The sequence below is a fragment of the Chelonia mydas genome, chromosome 3, assembly GCF_015237465.2.
Source record: "Chelonia mydas isolate rCheMyd1 chromosome 3, rCheMyd1.pri.v2, whole genome shotgun sequence".
NCBI classification, from domain to species: Eukaryota; Metazoa; Chordata; order Testudines; family Cheloniidae; genus Chelonia; species Chelonia mydas.
Window position 1 is genome coordinate 77,434,866 of NC_057851.1, and position 8,478 is coordinate 77,443,343.

At 47.3% G+C, this 8,478-nt stretch overlaps 1 long non-coding RNA gene across 1 annotated transcript; it reads left to right on the forward strand.

Moving 5' to 3' along the window:
• Nucleotides 1–1,415: 1,415 nt before the first annotated feature.
• LOC122464834 lies at nt 1,416–4,537 on the forward strand. The gene is made up of 3 exons (XR_006289228.1): nt 1,416–2,048; nt 3,224–3,393; nt 4,457–4,537. It is a non-coding gene; the product is annotated as an uncharacterized LOC122464834 (long non-coding RNA).
• The last annotated feature ends 3,941 nt before the right edge of the window (nt 4,538–8,478 follow it).

Genomic DNA, 8,478 nt, shown 5'->3' on the forward strand with positions numbered 1-8,478 from the left:
AAATCTGTTTACTCAATCCATCTCTGGGTCCTTCTGCTCCTTCTTTCTATCTCTAACACTGAACTCCATGTTAATGTAGGTTTTTGCCACTGAATATCTATATAGTACTTCTCATGTAAAAAAGTTAGTCATTAACTTAGCCAGCCCTTTCCTGCCATTGTAATGAGCAAAACTGCAGTCAAAATATCATTAAGGGGTTACGCAGAATTGTTCTAGTTGTTTTAGGCTTTGCATCACAAGACTAGTGACATGGAGAAGGTACCAGAAAACCTGTGGATGGAAGTAATGGAGTTGTAGTGTGACATGGTTCAGAAGCCAGCATGTGACTAATTAAAAGTGCCTCTGATCTAGCCATATCTTATAATTACCTCTTGGAAGATTTCTGTGCTGCCAGAATAAGGACCGTGTTTTGGATCACATCCAAAGGACTATTTTCCCTCTGTGATGGGATTCCCACACATCATGAAAAGGGTAAAAATAGGCTTGAGAGGCAAATTAACCTGCCTGCTTGCACGAGGATGGTGGGCCTGGCCTAATTAGTGGTAAAGCACAGCTGGAGAAAGGGTTGGAAGGAGGTTGTCATAAATATAAAGGGAAGGGTAAACCCCTGTAAAATCCCTCCTGGCCAGAGGAAATCTCCTCTCACCTGTAAAGGGTTAAGAAGCTAAAGGTAACCTCGCTGGCACCTGACCAAAATGACCAATGAGGAGACAAGATACTTTCAAAAGCTGGGAGGAGGGAGAGAAACAAAGGGTATGTGTGTCTGTCTATATTTTGTCTTTGCTGGGGATAGACTAGGAATGAAGCCTTAGAACTTTTAGTAAGTAATCTAGCTAGGTATGCGTTAGATTATGATTTCTTTAAATGGCTGAGAAAAGAATTGTGCTGAATAGAATAACTATTTCTGTCTGTGTATCTTTTTTGTAACTTAAGGTTTTTTGCCTAGAGGGATTCTCTATGTTTTGAATCTAATTACCCTGTAAGGTATCTACTATCCTGACTTTACAGGGGGGATCTTTTTTTTTTATTTCTATTTATTTCTATTTCTATTAAAAGTCTTTTTGTAAGAAAACTGAATGCTTTTTCATTGTTCTCAGATCCAAGGGTTTGGGTCTGTGGTCACCTATGCAAATTGGTGAGGCTTTTTACCAAACCTTGTCCAGGAAGTGGGGTGCAAGGTTTTAGGAAGTATTTTGGGGGGAAAGATGTGTCCAAACAGCTCTTCCCCAGTAACCAGTATTTGTTTGGTGGTGGTAGCGGCCAATCCAAGGACAAAAGGGTGGAATATTTTGTACCTTGGGGAAGTTTTGACCTAAGCTGGTAAAGATAAGCTTAGGAGGTTTTTCATGCAGGTCCCCACATCTGTACCCTAGAGTTCAGAGTGGGGGAGGAACCTTGACAGAGGTTCTGTGACCCTGAGGCTCCTTGGCAAAGAATCCCTTGCTCTTTACAACCAACTCTCATCTCAGGCCTCACAAACTCGCTACACCAAGCACATCCTGCAGGGTATTCATCCATCAAGAACAGCAAGTGAGGTATCTACAGAAAGCTGATAACTGATCAAGACTCAATCATGGTGAAATGCATTTCTAATACATTTATTTTTAATATTTAAGGAATAATGTAACTATATTGAAAATATGCTTAGAGTAAAAGTTAGTCACCAGTGGATAACATGTCTCGGTGATGGCCCATTCACGCAGGAGGGAGTTGCTACCCCAACTTGGTTAGCCAGAGATGTAATGCAAGGCTCAATTATCTAGCTTTGCTCCACCCCAAGACTATTAATGGAAAACCATCAGACACCACTGCAAACAATTGACACCACTTGGAGGTAAAAATGGAACATAACAACAGACAGAGGTTTGTCCTGTCTATGAATAAAAACAGTATAATAGAGGAGAAGGAAAGATCCTCTGCATCTTTTCCCTGAGGAGACATGTTGGAGAGCTCTCATGAAAAATTAGATCCTTGTTCCTGAAGTCAGCCAGCTCTGCAACAGACTGAACTTTGCAGGAGGGGGAAACCTACTTTATTAAATAGGAAAGGTAACTACTGATAAGTGTAGACCCAAGGTCATGTTTTATGATTCTCTTTTATATTGTAACCATTTGTTTCCACCACTCTCCTGGTTCTAGTTAACTCTCCATTTTTTCTTCTATAGCCTACTGTTGTTTTAATGTAAGTGCTCACAAATGCTGTAGGGATTACAGAAGTGGTGGTTTAAGGTAAAACCAGAAAACTGAGATGCATTGCAATTTTGGTGCAGAGGTTTTGGGATTTCTGAGAGTAACCCATGTCAGTGTCTGGATATCACAGGGGAATGACTCAAAGGGACTTGAGGACTGTGATGCACCTATAATTAACCTGTAAGGCGAAGATGGGGCTGGCATAGCCCAAAGGAGAGTACTTGAGTAGCTAATAGGCTGGTGGTGTTAGGTAGCTAACACCCAGCCACCACAGGCAAAACTACCTCTGTCTGGAGGCAGAGGATGACAAGGTGATTCACAGTCCTTGGTACCCCAAGAACCATCACAGGTTCCCATAAAAGGAATGAGCAAGCTCAATTAGGGAGAGAAGGTAGAAAGCTCCTTCTCTCTCCCCGGAAGTATGACTGAAAATGGCTACACAGATGGGATCAATCCCTGAGGTAGATCTGCAAGCCCATCAGCACAGGAAGTGGCCCAGAGAAACCACAGTGCATCTGAAGGAGCAGACCTAACAGCTCAATACAGGGTCCCTGGGCTGGATTCCCCTACCAGGGGAGGGGCATACAAGCCCATCTTAAGTATTGTTGAGTCCGGTGTGGGGCTGTGCTTCAAGGACGGGCTGAGGAATTGCCCAAAGTTGGGAAAGAAAAATGTTTTGGGGAACTTCCTGTTGTTACCCTGGAAGGGGTGGATGGAAAAAGTGACTTGGCTGGAGGGCCAAGTCAAGGGAAGAGAGATCACTGTAGGGCTGGAACTGCAGTTAACATGGGGTGCTAAATAACAAACAAGCTGCTGTGCCAATCCCAGCCACGGGATGTGAGTGCATTCTTTACATCGCTGCTTGTGAACATTTAACAAGGCAAATTTCAGGTCACAGCTGAAATCAATAATGAAATTAGCTTCTCCAGAAAAGCTGAAACCCAGACATTGATGCACTTGTTCATAACAGGTGATGCCACATGTGAGAGTGGTCCAACTCACATAAATAATTGAAACCTGCTCTGTTTTAACAGATTTTTCTCATTGGTATATTTGTACAACAGCAGGACTTTACAACACCTTTGAATAGACCTAGAATTTTGTCCACAGGCACACCAAAAGAGAGCCAGCTATTTTGTTACTTGTGCTTGACCACATGGTAAAACCACCTGAGAGACTGAATCTGTAAACACTTGTTACGAAGGTAATATTTGAATAATATTATTTCACCTTAAATAGCAATGTTCTGAAAAATCTGGTCAGAACTAATGTCAAGTCTGTATTAAATTGTGAACTTAATTAGTTTTGTGAGGATGATGTTGAGTCCCTGTTACATATAGCCTTGCATGTTCTGTTTATGCAAATGTACAGACAGTTCTGGTGCAATTTTTATTTTATTTGCAGCTGAGCTCATCGTGGTTATTCCTTGCCTTAGTCTCTGTCTGTCTCATTCTTAGGGGCAGAGCTTTTGCTCTCAGTTTATAACCCCACAAGCAAACAAAAACATTACTTTAGTGGCAGAACTTAATACCTTACTCCAGTGATCCCCAAACTGTGGGGCACACACACCCCTAGGAGGGGTGTGGAGGAACATTCAGGGGGTGCAGAGCAGGGTCCAGGCCAGACCCCATAGGGGGCAGGGAGGGAGTGCCCCCCCCCACTCTCCCTCCAACCATAGCTGTCCCTTGCTCGGCTCCACCTCCAACCCAGCTCTGCCCTCATTCCTTCTTGCCCCTAGGCCAGCTCCGCCTCTAGCCCCAGTTCCTTCCCCCGTCCCCTGTTCTGCCCCCAGCTCCACCTTCAGCCCAAGCTGTGCTGAGGAAGCCTTGGCTGTGCAGTAATGGGGGGAGGGGTGCAGACAGATTCCATTACTGGTAAGGGGTGGCATTACAGGAAAAGTTTGGACACCATTTCCTTACTTGTACAGGGGGCTTTCAAAGAGAATAAGATGGCCCCAAATTTAGTGTGAAGTAACTGGCATGGTGGCTTTACAGTTCTGCACATCTTAAGTGATCAATTTCACCTTGAACTAGGACAACCATAAAAAGTCTGTTGTTGTCTATATAAGTTTTTAGACCATGCTCAGTATTGTAGTATCTGATTGTCACCTAGAAGGACATTAAGCAATTTGCCTACACATCTGTCACATGTTGTTCTCTCAGCCTCTTCCCAGAAGGAGAAGCATGTGCAGGGAAGTATTTTGTTTTGATTAGAAGTTTCTCTTTTAAATAATAATAATTTGTAGCTGTTAGGTGTTTATATTAGAGATGGCAAGGTCAAGGTCGTGTGCCTAACCCTTGACGCAGAAAGTGGTGATGTTTGTGATGGGCCATAGTTCTTGAGGCAAGTCATTCCACAGTCCTGAAATCAGTCTGTTGGCCAGTTGTTTCCTGGTCAGTGCCCTAAGTCCTCTGTTGCCATACCAAATTGTTGGGGCGGGGAGGGGGCGTTGAATGTTTGCTTGTTTCAGTTTAGCAGCTTTAGATGTTTAAGCTACTTGGGGTTTTTTTTTAGTTTAAAAAAAGGGGGGGGGGGGGCTTAAAGCAACTTAAAACCTAACCCTCCACCAGTCCTCCACCTCCTGAAAAATCCACACCCTTCTGGGAACAAGAAGGGGGCTGGAGAAATGTACTTGCACTGCCTTAAAAATGTTCTGAAGTGCATGCTTACAAGGGCATATAACATGCAGAGGGAAAGAAATGCATATCTAGCCTGGAGAACTAAGAGAAACAAGTTGACCTTTGGCCAACTGGTGCCTGTTAAATCTAAAGGGTACAGTTTACTAATGTTGTTAAAAACCTAGGGAATTAAATACATAAATAACTGTTAAGGTTAGACAGTTAAGCTACCAAAAGTAAGAAAATGTGAAACTTTTAAGACCAAATGCAAACTTTCATTCTACCCATTTAAATATAAACAGTGACAGGAGGAGAGCTAGAAGTTGTCAGGTCATCATAGCTCCCACCTGTGTCCACCATCAGCCAGGACTTCTGCATGATGACAGATGACCCCTCTGAGACGCAACCACCCCTCTTGCCACAGCTTGGTACCAGAGGCAGCAGTGGTGCTAGAAGTTATTGGACTATCATGGCTCCATTCCTTCCATACCTAAACCTAACCCACACCAGCTGGGGCTCTTCCTGGGGGCAGGGGGTGACCTCCATTAAGAGGGACATGCACACTGCCCCAACCATATGACAGCAGTGAAACAGAAAGGTTGGGAGCTGCCAAGTTGTCATGGCTCCAAACCATTCTGCCTCCTCACCAGCCATGACTCTTGCAGAGTGAAAGATGAACCTCTTTAAATCCATTCAGTCCCATTTAGGTCAACTCCATTTTGTTCACTGGGGGCTGTGATGGTCTTTGCTCATGGCAATTGTTGCCTACTGGTCAAGGATTAGGTCCTTCAACATGCAGGAGCGGGGTGGTAAGGGAGCCCTGGGCCTAGTGAGGGTCTGACACCTAGGAGCACCTTCAGGCTGCCCTCTGAGGACCACTTCCTACCACCTTGCTATTGTCCAAAGTTTAGTCTATCACAGGAGGCCGTGTAGAGGGTCAGCTCACCACATGGCACGGCTTTGCAGCCAGGCATGGCATGAAAGCTCTCTCCCTCTTAAGACAGCAGTTGTCTCCTCTCCTCTAGCCAGGTCAGTTCCAAGTCTTTCCCTTTCAGGGGTGGGCCATAAACACATCACAAGGACTTAACACAAACTGCGTGAGAGGGGAAGCTCTTCCTTCTCCAGGTATAACAAAAACCAGCCCTTCCTTCCCTCGGAGAGGGACCTTCAGGCAATTGGTGAGGGAGATAGGCTGCCTTCCCTCAGCCCTTTTCTCAGGAGCTGTAAGGCAGAGTCCTTTTTCTTTCCTGGCCTGCACACATGTGAGCTGTTCTGCTCCCTTTTAATTCCTCCTCCAGTCTGTCCATCTCTTGCCCATATAGCTGGGCAGGGCTGGCTGATCCCAGAGCAGGGCCCTAACCCCTTGTTGCCCAGTGTGGGGTTTGTCTATTCCAGGGGTTGGCAACCTGCGGCACACAAGCTGATTTTTAGTGGCACTCTGCTGCCAGCCAGGGTCCCGGCCGACAGTCCCGCTCAGCCCGCTGCTGGCCTGGATGGACGGAACCCCGGGCTGGCAGCAGGTTGAGCGGGGCCGGCGGCCGGGACCCTGACTGGCAGGGGCCGGTGGACGGAACCCCAGACTGGCAGCAGGCTGAGCGGCTCAGCCCACTGCTGGTCTGGGGTTCTGTCTGCAACCCGCGCTGCCGGTCTGGGGTTCTGTCCGTCGGCCCCTGCCAGCCAGGATCTCAGCCACCAGCCCCCCTCATCCCGCTGCCGGCCAAGGGTTCTATCCATCCAGGCCGGCAGCAGGATGAGTGGGGCTAGCAGCTGGGACCTCAGAGCAGCAGCGCGGGTGGCAGATGGAACCCCAGACTGGCAGTGGGCTGAGCGGCTTAGCCCGCTGCTGGTCTGGGGTTCCGTCTGCCGCCCGTGCTGCTGGTCTGGGGTTCTGGCCGCCGGCCCCTGCCAGCACCGCTCAGCCCGTTGGCTGGGGGGGCCCTGTAAATGTAAAACTTGTTACTGGCATGCGAAACCTTAAATCAATGAAGACTTGGCACACCACTTCTCAAAGGTTGCCGACCCCCGGCCTATTTCATCACAGGGGCTAAGCACAATAAGATTTTGTCTGGGTGTTTTTTTGCATTGGTTGAATATAGTACCCAATATAACGTGAGCAAGCCTTTTGGCCAGAAGCCTACTCTGCTTCGTGTTCAATGGGTCTTATAGGCTAGATTCTCATACCCTTATTCACAGAGAGTACCACCTTAATTTTCAAATAGACCCACTGAAACCAGTGGGATTACGTTTGGAGAAAGGTACTATCCATCAGGGTGGATTGACTTAAATCACCAATTTTAATCACGATTTAAATCAGCAAGCAGGAAACCTTGATTTAAATAATCAATTTTAATTTTATTTTTCATTTGTTCTTTTTAGGACTTGCCAATACAAGGCATGTCTACACTACAAACTAAAGTGGACCTATGTTAGGTCGACTTACAGCCACCACAGTAATTACTGCGGTGGTTCATGTCCACATTGCCCTCCTTCTGTCAGTGGTGCATATCCTAACTTCTTCCCTCCCCCAGGCTCTTGGCTCCCTGCTCCCCACCAGAAGCAGGGCATCCACCCAGGCTCCTAGTGAGAAGCTCCACACCCCAAGCCTGGGCAGCTCCCAGTGGGGAGCTGGGCAAACATAACCTAGCTGGGAGCTTGGGCAGCAGCCCGGCTGGGAGCTGGGAGCCCCACACCTGCCCCAGGGTGACAGCCTAAGCTGTAAGCAGCTTTCTTGTCAATTTCAGGGCTCCATGGGTGGTGGGTATGGTATGCTGGTGGAGGCTGTGCCTCCCCAAACAGCCTAGCATGGCCCCACCCACGCTCTTCCCCCCAGGCAGGCCCCCTTCTCCAGTCCCAGCCCTCTGTCCTGGCCCAGGCTGGCTGGCCTGCCTCCCGCAGGGACTTGGGGTGGCTGGCACTGGGGCAGCGCTGCCTGCCTGGCGCTTGGACCTATCCACCTGGCTGCCCGGAGCACCAGGGCTGCCGAGGCTGTGGCTGCACTGCCTGGGGCTGGGGGTGCTCTGGACTCCTGAGGGGGTAGGGAGCACATGGAGGAGGAGGAGGGGAGGGGCCTCGGGCACAAGGGGAGGGGCTGGGGACTAGCCTCCCCCAATGGCCGGGTCACCAGCCACACGTCCATGGAGCCCTGAAATTGACAAGAATTACCACCAATTGCCAATGTAAGTAACCCACAGTGTCTACACAGACACTGCATCGCCCTAACTACATTGACATAAACCCTACGCCCCTCATGGAGGTGGAATTATTATGTTAGTGTAGTGGGACACTTACATGAGTGGAATCAAGGCTCTGGTGTAGACACTGATGTAATTAGGTCAACATAAGCTGCTTTACATTGACCAAACTCTGTAGTATAGACCAAGCTTTAGTGCACAGAAAGCTGGGGTGAAAATCTATCTTGTACTAGATTGCTGTGTACTAATTGTCCATGTGGACCCTGCTCCTGTGCATTAGAAGTTCTCTATTGCACTCTTATTTATCCTGCTTTTGAAATTTTCCTTAAAAATAAAATTTAAAAAAAGGTTGATTCTCATTGACTGGTAACCCTTAAAACATGTTGAATTGCAACTAAATATAGCCTTTATATAAACATGATGCTGGTTTTGTTAACTAGGAGAGTGTGTGTGTGTATATATACATATAGTATAATGTAC